The following is a 12,321-nucleotide window of genomic DNA, read 5'->3' on the forward strand; positions in this document are numbered from 1 at the left end:
TATATATATATATATATATATACATACATCTTTTCATGAAAATAAGAGAGAAAGAACATTGTCATTTGTTATAAGAAAATGATGGCAAAATGTAGTGAAGATGTTGGTGATATTATCAACCTTCTCTTCTTATCTCTCCTTGTTCACTTTTCTTGTCTAAGTTGTTCACTATTATGGCTAAAAATTAAACATATCTTCACTCTCTCTCCCTCTTCATTTATTTCTTTATAATTTTGAGATACTTCAACAAAATAGAACCATCATCTTTTATAGACCTTGAAGATGGTAGAAAGCAAGTTTGAATTTACAGGATAGGAGATGGTAGATATCACTATATTAATGCCAAAATAAATAATGGTATGTAAGAACTTGATGGAGCGTTAGTAGAAGGTAGCAGTTAGGTAAGAAATAATTGATTTTATATTTCAATAATCTCCTGCTTATAGATAAAAATTTTAATATGAATGTTTAGTAATCAATGCAAGAAAGCCTCCTTATACAACACTTTTTATTTTATCATTCATGAAGGTTAATAGAAGTCTTACAAAGTCTTAAATTTCGAGTAGAAATTACTTTTATGAGCATATCAATTAGATCTTTTGTTCTTTTGATATGTGTAAAAGTAGATAAAATAATATCACTTCTTTGTGTATAAATTATTCAAAAGAGGATAGCATTCTTCAAAATTTCTTACAATGTCATTAAAAAATTTAATTTATCAATGCACCAATAATTTTATGCTTATACTGCCCATTTGAGATGTTTATAGCAGTGATCGCACTTGTGCACTCTCACTACCAAGATTTTTTTTAATATATCATTACCAAGATGTTAATTGCACAATGTAACTCAAATTTAAGCAAGTTGGTTGGGTAATGTCATGTATAACTTTAACATAATCATTTTTTCTTTTAGACAATGTAATCTACATTACAACTCCAAGATTATTTTAAAGAAAATTTTAAATAAAGATTGAAAAAAGGCTTATAGATATTTGGTTAATTATGCATGTTCATTACACGATGTAATAAACTTTCAAGAAATTTCTCATTGTTGGCATTTATGAATAAACATAAGCCTTTTTAAGCTGAAATTATACCTTTTAAATGTCACACCCAAAGATTGTCTTTCTCTAACTTTGAGCAAAAATGTCACAATTTTTGTTTTATGTGCCTCCTTATCATAACTATTGACGATAGTTATGTTATGAGTCGTTAATTTGAAAATAACATGGCATTTAGAACCACCATAATATGTTTTATTATTATGTAGTGATATCATTGGGCTCATAGTCATAAGAGTTTGTTATGTTTATGATCTATGCAAAAGGAAGGGCAAGCTTTTGTGACTTTGATTTTGCCTTTCTTTCTACCTATTCATTATATATCTAGTTGTGATGTCTCTTTAATTCATTGTCCAAACTTTTATAGATAGTTGATTTATTCAAGTAGGCAAAAACCTATAATGTCTTCCCACTAAAAATTTTCCACGTAAATACTTTTGTTTTTGTGATTTATTTAGCTTATGATACTAAGAAATTCCCATATTTCTATCAACTACAATTTCATCTTTAGTGACAAAGTATTTGATGTAACTATTTGAAAGAGACATAAATGGGGCTTTATGGAAAAGCTTTATTGAAGTGATTTCTAGCTAGCCATCTCTATGCTTTGTCTTAATATTTGTTTTCTATAATTTTTTTTTTTCTTCTTGATTGGAATAAGTAAAATTCATTTTTCTTGGACATTATCTCAGCATTAACTGTCAGTTATTTCATTATTTTAACTTTTCATTACAAATACTCAGAGGCGGAATCGTGTTACATTCATAGTGGACAATTCTTCTCTGGAATTTGACACAATTTATTTTCTTTTCTTCTGTAATTCATACAATTTATGTAATTTAATCAATACATCTTTTTTGCTCAATACTTAAAAAAAAAATGAAACTTTCATATCTACGAACATACACAACATTCAAGCCTTCAACATAACATAAAAAACAACGCTGTTACAGGCTTTTTGAAAGTAAAATACATATTTTCACACATAAATTTATAAGACTAAAATATTATAAAATATAAATAATAAAGTTTTAAAATTATCTATTTTCATATGTCTCATGAAATATATTTTGATGCATTTTGAAAGAAAAAAAATAAAAAAATAAAGAAGTATTTCCAATCATTTATGACTCTTGATAACTTGGAAGAATAAACATTGCAATGTTACACGCAAGGGCTGGTGTGTCTGCATGTTACAGTGACACACCACACCGAATCTTTAGTAAGTGATAATAGGCCCAACGTTGGACAGTCAATTCTCATAAATAAATAATTAAATAAATAATTAATTAATTAATTAATTAATTAAATTCCAACCCTCCATGGCCTACGGCACAAGCCTGGCTTTTCTCGGCATATAATATTTATATCTCGGGATCAAAAAATTAATAAATGAGCTCCATAAATTTTTATTTTCTTGGATGTACGAAAATAATAAATAAATTAAAGCTTAGGAGTGCTTGGTTTTTGATGGGGCTGTCAGAACGGCGCGTTGTTCGTGAGCAGCTCGTGTTCTGCTCGTTCGCTAAGTTGATGAGTCAAACACGAACAACACGAACAAATCTTTGTTCGTTCGTGTTCGACTCATTTTGGCTCAAAATACTACTAATCAATTATGTATATATTTTTGATGAGTAGTATTTTTAACAAAGTTTAATTAACTACGAGGTTACAAAGATTTATAATCAATTAAGAATTTATAATCAATTAAAAGTATTAATGAAGAAAATAGAATAAAGATTATTAAATTAGATTCAAATGATGTTTTAAATCTTGCCCTAATCATTAACATCTTATGGCTACGTGATTAGGATTGTCAAAATGACTTTTTTGTTCGTGAACGGCTCGTGTTCGGCTAAACGAGCCGAACACGAACACACTTTTTGAGCTCGAAATATAAATGAGCCAAACAGGAGCTGAGCCTGGGCGAGGGCTCGCTCGTGTTCGGCTCATTTACACCCCTAGCACCCAACTCTCATGTGTTTATTATCTCTCAAATTTAAACTTTCTTTTCTACACATACAGCACTTTATCGAATTGATTTAACTGTTAAACATATGATATTTGTAAATATGAAAGTTTAAGTGTGAGATAGATAAACATGAAAGTTTTTTATGTTAAGCACGTAAAAACCCTAAACCCCTAATCCACACGTACAAATAACCGTACATAATATTTTAGGAAGTGCTACCCGACGTGGCTCTCATGACCATCATAAGGATCTCAAAGTCGATAAAGAAAATGATCACACACAAGTACGACAAAAATAAGCGACACTACATGTTTCATGCATGCATAAAATGGTATATATGTAAATATACAAGGTTGGATGTTAGATATATAAATACATAAGAAGTAAGTGGTATGGATGCAAATCCTTTTGGAAAATGAGTCACACAAACGATAACTGTTCACGTGGATGACACATGAGCATGAGCCAACTAGAAGCAACGCTTAAAGTTTGCTCCAAGGAAAAAATCAGCAATAATATATAATGTGTTCATACAAAATTAGGGTTAATACATCACACCCTATGCCTATGTATTTACATCCCTACCTCTTAACTTTATTTTTTTTATATTTGTACCCCTGAGATCTCTCATATGGCATAAAATATATCGATGTTCTATTATGGCGTATATATAAATCTTACAAAAACTCATTAGGGACTAATTAGGCAGATAATTATATGAACAAGTAATTTGAGTGCATGCTTGTAATTTTTGATGTTTACAGAACAATATAGGTGCCGTGTACTTATTCGTGTTCCAGTGAAGTAGAATATAAAACGGGAGTACGTGATTATAAACTTATACTCGATTGTGCATGCAACACTGCATAAATTTGAGCGATTGTTGTTTCAGGACACCGGACGAAAATTTGCATCTGGAGTCCAGTAGGAACTTGCCACATATGTAAAAAAAATTAAAATGTAGGTATTAGATGTGTAAATACATAAAAATTGAGTGGCGTGCATGTAAATCTTTCTTGTATTAATTGGTACCCTAATTCTTGTTCTTGACTTTTTAGTGTTTATTGGTAAGGCTTGATTGTGGTGATGTTAGCATGTGTACTATAAAGGGGTGTTGGAAATAAAGCAAGAGGATTAGGTGGAAGCGTCGGTGGTTAATTAAAATGTTGTTGTGATAAGAAAGATTAAAAAAATTAGGAAGGTTTACATATTTACCTCTCATTTCACATGTATTTACAAATCTAAGCACCTAAGCTTTAAATTTTTGCATATATGGCACATTATCTATGCATGAAAAGGTGTATTTCATTTTTTTTTAGTTAAAATGATAATATTTTTATGTGATATAAATGATTTGGATGGTATAAATATAAAATGTAAAGTTTAGAGGACAGGAATGTAAATAAATGGGAATTATGTGGTTTGTATGTGAATGTCCCAAAAATTTTTTTTGACATAAAAGAGCATCAAAAAATTGAGTGATATAGTAACAAAAGGAAGATAAATGTATAAGAGGAACAAATAATATAATATTTTGAGAATCAAAAGATAATGAAATTATTTGTGCTGCGTACCCCGACCTGTTGGTTGGCATCCACAGTGTAAGACCCCTCAAGTCGGGGGTTTGAATCCCCTCTAACATAGTTGACCTTAAGAATGTGGTACTCAAATTGTTAGACAGATTAAGGGTGGCTGGAGGCTTTTATAATAGCCTCTAGCCATTCCTTATTAACAAAAAAAAAAAAGAAATTATTTCAAGAGTAGAAAATATGATTCATTTGGGGATGAAAACTCTATATATTGTAATACTTAAAGGTGAATCCTCATTAATGGGTTAGTTTCAAATCTAATCTGCATATAATTTCATGACTTGAATTTGCTTGACCCAAATCTAACTTATTTATTGAATGAGTTAGAGAGCATAGTTCGAATATGGCTTACTTTCAACCCGGCCTACAATCAACACCCGACTCAAATAACATTTTTAACATAAGACATCATAGCAGACATCATAGCAATTTGGATAATTTCATGTTAAATTTGATTCAAACTCAATTTAAAATTAGGTCATAAGACATCAATGCACGATATGAATATGTCCTTCGATGACAGATGGAGTGCTTAGAGAAAATATTATTATTATTATTGTTTAATTTGTAGGATTTGAAGAAGTAATCACATCATTGTTAATGGAGTTAAGCCATCGTTCTAAGGAGTTGGTGTATGTCATTATCAAGTTATTGATGTTGTGCAAATGACATGTTTTTTCTATGAAAATGACCATCTTTATTGTACAATTAAGATGGGTTTCGGAACTCCTTCATAATGTTATTCCACCAATTCATTTGAAAATATTAATAGGGTGGGAATAATAATGGTATAGGTAGGGATTGAATCCAAAATACTAACAATAACATGCAAGACTATTAAGAATCAGAATAATTAATGACATTTTCGCTAGAGGTGTGCATTATTTGGTCAAAATTATAAAAATTGAACAAAATTGAATAAGATTGGTTGATTTGGTTCTATTTTTAAAAACACATGTTAGTATAATGATGACTTTGCCCCTACAAATCGAGATAAGCATTTAATAAAGAATTGAGGAAAATTGTGACGTGATGTTGGGAAAAAATATTGCATCAGAAGTCATCATATAGTTTTGCATCAGGACTCCAATCAGGCCTGTCACATGTACAGGCAGTTTCACCCTAGTAAAAAAAATTAATTTAATACATAGGTGAGCATGTCTGTAGACATGACAGACCTTGATTGGAGTCTTGATGCAAAACTGCATCAGGACACCTGATGTCATATTTTGTCTATGTTATAGAGGCATGAAGCCTGAAAAAAATCAGACATGTTTGAAAAAAATACATAAAAATGAGTGCATGCCTCATACTACTAAAGATCGGTGAGATGTTGCTCATACTGAGACGACCTGGGAGGGGTTGTTCGATTGATGACATCTTTATCGTCGCCACCTAAGATACAACTCATCATCCCTAATTATAACCACATGCTTTGAAGGAGGAAACCCATTCATGTTGATCCCAAACATCTACATATTCTATGTAGCACTTATTATAAAAAAAAATCAGCTGGGTACATTTGTAAATATGAATGTTATGGACGATCTGTTTGTAATTATCTCTATTTTTGGTGTAAAAACGACCAAATTCAAAATAAGGAAGCGACAGTATTGGACCTTGTTGTCAGTGCCAAACTATAATTTAAGCCCCACTAGATTATTCATTTATGTCAATGATGTGATGGGTAGGAGTACCAAAAATTTACATTCATACCCCCTCAATTCTGAAAAATTATCAGACACCGCACGCAAGTTGCACCCATAGAATATACATTCATGCATGCGGTGTCCGATCCGGACTGTAAATTACCTGATCTACGGTCCCAATGTATTTCGATGGGCCCCACCTAAATTTTTTTTTAAAAAAACAAACGGAAATAATCCTGACCGTAGATCACCGTTATCTACGGTCAGGATAGGCATGCGGTGTCCGTACGCAATAATTTCTCCTCAATTCTTATGTATTTGCATGTTCAGACACCTATATTTAAATTTTTATATATATGCCCATTTCTATGCATGGAAATGTGTATTCACTTTTTTAATTTATATATTAATCACTCAATTTTTTTTTTTTTTGAACAGCAGAAAAGAAGTATTTAGATGAAAGAGTGGTTGATTTGTAATTTGGAAGTTTCAGATGGTCTATATGTAATTGCCCTTTCTATTATTTTTTAAGTAAAATAAATAATTTTATTTTCCCATATCTAAACAAAAATAATATCTACATTATTTTCAAGAGGAATTTACATACATACCACCAAATTCCTTTCTGTTTTCATATCTAACACCAAAACTTTTATTTTTCTTAACATTTATAAAAAAAAATCACAATTTTAATTTGCCTGTAGGTAGGGGTGTACGGCCCAGGCTCAGCTCGTGTTCAGCTCGCCACCGCGAGCCGTTCCCGAACAACGAGTCATTTTGACAACCCTAATCACGTAGCCAGCAGATGTTAATGATTGGGGCAATATTTAAAACATCATTTGAATCTAATTTAATATTTTTTATTCTATTTTCTTTATTAATACTTTTAATTGATTATAAATCTTTGTAGCCTTATACTCAATTAATTTTTTAAAAAAGACTGCTCATCAAAAACATATATATATATAATTGATTAATAGTATTTTGAGCCAAAACGAGCCGAACAAGAACGAACAAATATTTGTTTTTGTTGTTCGTGCTCGGCTCGTTAACGTAGCAAACGAGCCAAACACGAGCTGTTCGCGAACAACGAGCCGTTTTGACAGCCCTACCTGTAGGTAAAAATGGAAATATAGGTAGTTAGATATGTAAATAAATAGAAATTGAGGGATATGTGTGTAAATCTTCCTATTGTCAAATATGATTGATTATAATAATAATTACAATTAATGAATTTACAAATCTATCAAAAAAATAATAATTATAAAAACATGAAAATTGCAGTAAGAAATGGTGAGGCTTGGAAGGGGTGTAGAAGGAAATGGAGATTTGTGACAATTTAATACCCTATTTGACCGATTCCTCGTGATTATCATAATTAATTATTAATTAATTATTAATTAATTATAATTACTTAGAACTGACTCCGGGCAGTAAAAACCGGCATCTCTTCCGCCGCACAACCGTAATGTTTGTTTAGGGGACCTGCCCGGGTCATCTTTATTTGACCCGGGCAGCGTTTTTCCATGAACTGAATTTCATATTTTACCAATTTCAATATGGTTGGGCTCCCCCCAAAACTTAAGAAAAATAAAAATAATATTTTTGCTTATCAGACATTATTCAACCTAACTTTTGAGCTGGAAAGCATTTCTCTAGTAATAATAGCATTTATTAACAAAATAATAATATTTTTTAAAAATTATATTAGCAGTAGGGCTGTCAAAACAGCTCGTTGTTCGCGAACAGCTCGTGTTCGATTCGCTAGGAAGCTCGTGTTCGGCTCTTGCGCTAAGTTAACGAGTCCAACACGAACAAAGATTCAATAGTTCGTGTTTTGCTCATTTTGGCTCTAAATGGTACTAATCAATTATATATATATATATCTTTGATGAGTAGTATTTTTAAAAAACTTAATTGACTTCAAGGCTATAAAGTTGACTTCAAGATTATAAATATTAATTAAAAAAATAGAATAAAAACTATTAAATTAGATTCAAATGATGTTTTAATATAAACAATAATTTTTAAATCTTGCTCCAATCATTAACATCTTATGGCTACCTAATTGGGGTTGTCAAAATGACTCTTTGTTCGTGAACGGCTCGTGTTTGACTCGCTAAGCAAACGAGTCGAACACGAACACACTTTTTGAGATCGAAATATAAACGAGCCGAACACGAGCTGAGCATTGCTATACCTATAAAATTAAAAGGAAAAATTACTATTATTATTATTTTTTACTTTAGATATTTTAATTGTTGGGGAAACTACATACAGACCTCCGAAAATTTCGTATTTATAAATCAATCACACCCTTTCATCCTTTTTTTTTTTTAATTCTCAATCAAAATTCAAAATTCATGGTAAAATCCAAACTCTTATTTTTCATTTTTTATCAAATTATCAATAATTTCATTTACCATTATAAATATTTCAGGTGGTCTGCATGTAATTATCCATTTATTTTAAGATAAGTGAGTAATATAAATTTTAATATATTTTAATATATTTTATTCATCTAAAAATAAATTTAATAGATTTATTGTTTACTATGATGAGAACATAATTATAATATTCTTATTAAAATTTGGTCCATTTTTGTAAATTTTCTCATTTTATATGAATATAAAAGCAGTGATTTTTAAAATATTCCAAATGGGCAACCAAGTCAATCTCTTTTCCTTCCAACATGAGAAAATATCAATTCATTAAAGGGGCATTTTACATAAATACCACTCAATCGTAGGTATTTACATACCTAACACCTAAATTTTAACTTTTGTCTTGTCACATAAAAACATTTTAATTATTAAAAAGTAAAATACATATTGTCATCATAGTCTATAGATAAGATGTTGTATTATATATATATATATATATATATATATATATTGTATACACCAAAGCTACTAACACGAATCTTAAAGCAATCTGGTGGCAAAGGGCAACTACTGGGAAGTCAAAGTGATAGGCCGAGGGAGCACGATCTAAAGCAGTCGTTCGACGACCGACCGCTTTATCTGGTTAGCAGACCCAAGCTATCGAGGGATTCAATCGACGGACCGCGAGCTACCCAAGCTTCTTTCAGAGGCGCTCGATAACAACTAGTCGATCGACCGACTTTGCCTCAGCAGGAGCGATCGCCACACAACCATTCGCCCTGGACAATCGAACTATATATATAGCGCATGAATCACAAAGTCGATTAACTTGAATGACAACACAAATCTGGTATTAAATTAGCACATGAACTACATTAATGGTGGTTTTCATAATCGCTTTTTCTTTTAGGTAATCAAGGGCGATTTCAATAATCACTCCCTCATTTCTGTAATTGTACGAAGTACTTTAAATTGGAGACCCGACAATAATCAAATGGACTTTTCTCCCCGACTCTTCTCTGAATAATTCAATCTGCTTTACTCTCCCTCCCTCCCTCCCTCTCTCATTCTTCCTCTCTCTCCTCTAACTCTCGAGACGTATTTTATCTAAATAACAATTTATGACTCAACATCCTAAAAGGTGGTGCGGTGAGCGTAGACATGCCCCATATGAGAAGTGGATCCAACTACGAAGGAGAAGCCTTGCAGAGGGACACGGTACCCATGGAATTCAATAAAGAAGCAGTGAAGCGAGACATCCAGGAAGAGGTCTGAGCGCCATAATGGATCAGTTTGAGGCTCTCCAAGCGACCATAACTCAAAGGAACATTCAACCCCCACTTTCGGAAGGAGAATCTCGGGGGAACTCGCCCTCAAAAGGTCCCTCAAAAAGATCTGCCAGCCCCTAACAATCAATTTGGCAACCAACCAACCGAAGAGCAAGGGAGACTCCCAACCCGTCGATAGTGCGGCATCTATGCCGATAATCAAGCTTCGGGAAAATCGAGTAGAAGCGCTCCCCCGACCGACTGTAGATGGGACCTTCTCTTGACAGACCCTAGAAACTATACCCCAGCAAAGCTAAGAATTCCCATATGAATCCTTACAAAGCGAAGATGGACCCAACGGATCATGTGGCTTCCTTCAAACTGTCAGTAAGAGTTTTAGAGATTGAAAACGTTATGAAGTGTTGACTCTTCCAAACCACGCTAAAGGAAGTCGCACTTTGGTGGTTCAACGACCTATCGGATTGGATCTCCCATCCTTCTATGAATTCAAAAAACTCTTCTTGGTGTACTTCGCTAACGTTCATAAGCCAAGGAAAGATACAGAGACCCATCTCCAGATCAAACAGCAAACGAAAGCCTGTGAGCCTACATAACTCACCTCTAGAAGGAAATGTTTGAGGTAAAAAAAAACTAGAGCCTCTCATTGCCCAGGCCGCCAAGAAGTAGGGAATTTGCAGCCAACGACTCAAGTATGAACTGAACTTTCTTAAATTAAGATCCTTCTTCGAAGTCCCATAACCATCCAACAACCATATCGCAACCAAGAAGGACCTTATGGACTCCTCAGGAACCAAACCAGAGTCATCTGACTGTCAGATGCGAAGCGGAAGGACCGGGACGACAAGAAAATGCAGAGGGATGGTCGAACCCATGATAGTCGATGGAAGGAAACACCCTGTCCTAGGATGATCAAGGGAGTAACCATAGTTGGACGGGTAAAAGGTATCACACTAACCGTCAGTCAACCCACTGCTATGAGAGACCACACGTATATTGGGAAATGTGAGATTTGAAACCCATTAATTGTCAATGGTCGAGTTAGTCCAAGTCATCCAAAACAAGAACTACTTCAAAAAGGACCCTCCGTTGAAATTTGCACAAAACTTTCTTAACATGAACAAATACTGCACTTATCACCGAGACCATGAGCACAACACGAAGGAGTGTCGTCAATCAAGAATTTGGTGGAGGAACTCATTAAAGCAATAAAATTGAAAGAATTTGTCTCTATCGGTGAGCACACACGGTGATAGGGGAAAGCTCTAAAGGAGGACCCATCCAAGCGGGCGAGATTCACCTGGTTGGGTTCATCCCAACTATTTTTGGAGGAAGCGATGAGTTGTCTCGTCAGTCCACTCTTAAGAGGCACTAATCAGGGAAGGTATGCTCTTTCGCCTCTTACTCTCATAATCACAGATGCACATCTCTCGCTAAAAGGAAACCCGTATAATGACGTTATCATCATTTCGACACTCATAAAACTACTAGATGGTAGTATCCTGGTCGGTACTGAAAGTTCGTGAACGCCCAATCTTAAATAATGCTTGACAAGATGGGACTCAAAATTGATCGATTGGCAACACCAGTCAGTCCACTATTTAGATTTTCGAACGAGAAAAGAGGCCCTAGTTGTAATTGATTTGGTTTTCTCATGGGGAGAGAGAGAATCAGTTCATCAACACCAAAAGTTTTTTTGGTAGTGGAATCCCCACCAACTTACAATGCCATATTCGGTCAACAATTGCTCAACAGTTATCAAATAGTAACTTCAACTTATCATGTGGCCGTGAAATTTTCTGAAGATGCGAAAATAATCATTGTTTGAGGGAACATAGAGCAGTCAAGAAGTCTCTACCTTGGAGTGGTCACCGGTGTTGACCACGAGCCGCTTGCATTCCAAATCTAGAAGAAATGGGGTCTTGAGACTAGTGAGATCGTCTTTTGAGTGCTCACGACTGATGAGGAATAGACTGGTAAGGTCATTATAATTAGTGAGAATTTTGATGTAGAACATAGGGACCCGTTGATCCAGACCCTCTGTGCATCAGGGTGCTTCACATGGATAACTACGGAGATGACCAGAGTTCTGATTGATATCACAAGCCACCGGCTTAACATCAACCCATTCTCTCAACCTAAAGTGAATGCAATGACAACACAAATCTTGAATTAAATTAGCACATTAACTGCATTAAGGGTGGTTTCTATAATCGCTCTCTCCTTCCAGTAATTAAGGGTGGTTTATATAATTGCTCATTTCTTTTTATATTGTACATTCCTTTTTATATTGTACAAAAAGATCTCATATAAATAGAAGACCCAACAATAAATAAAAGAAATCCCCCCCCCCCCCCCCCCCCCCCCCCCCCCCCCCC

Source organism: Phalaenopsis equestris, unplaced genomic scaffold (genome assembly GCF_001263595.1).
Source record: "Phalaenopsis equestris unplaced genomic scaffold, ASM126359v1 Scaffold001057, whole genome shotgun sequence".
Taxonomy (NCBI): domain Eukaryota; kingdom Viridiplantae; phylum Streptophyta; class Magnoliopsida; order Asparagales; family Orchidaceae; genus Phalaenopsis; species Phalaenopsis equestris.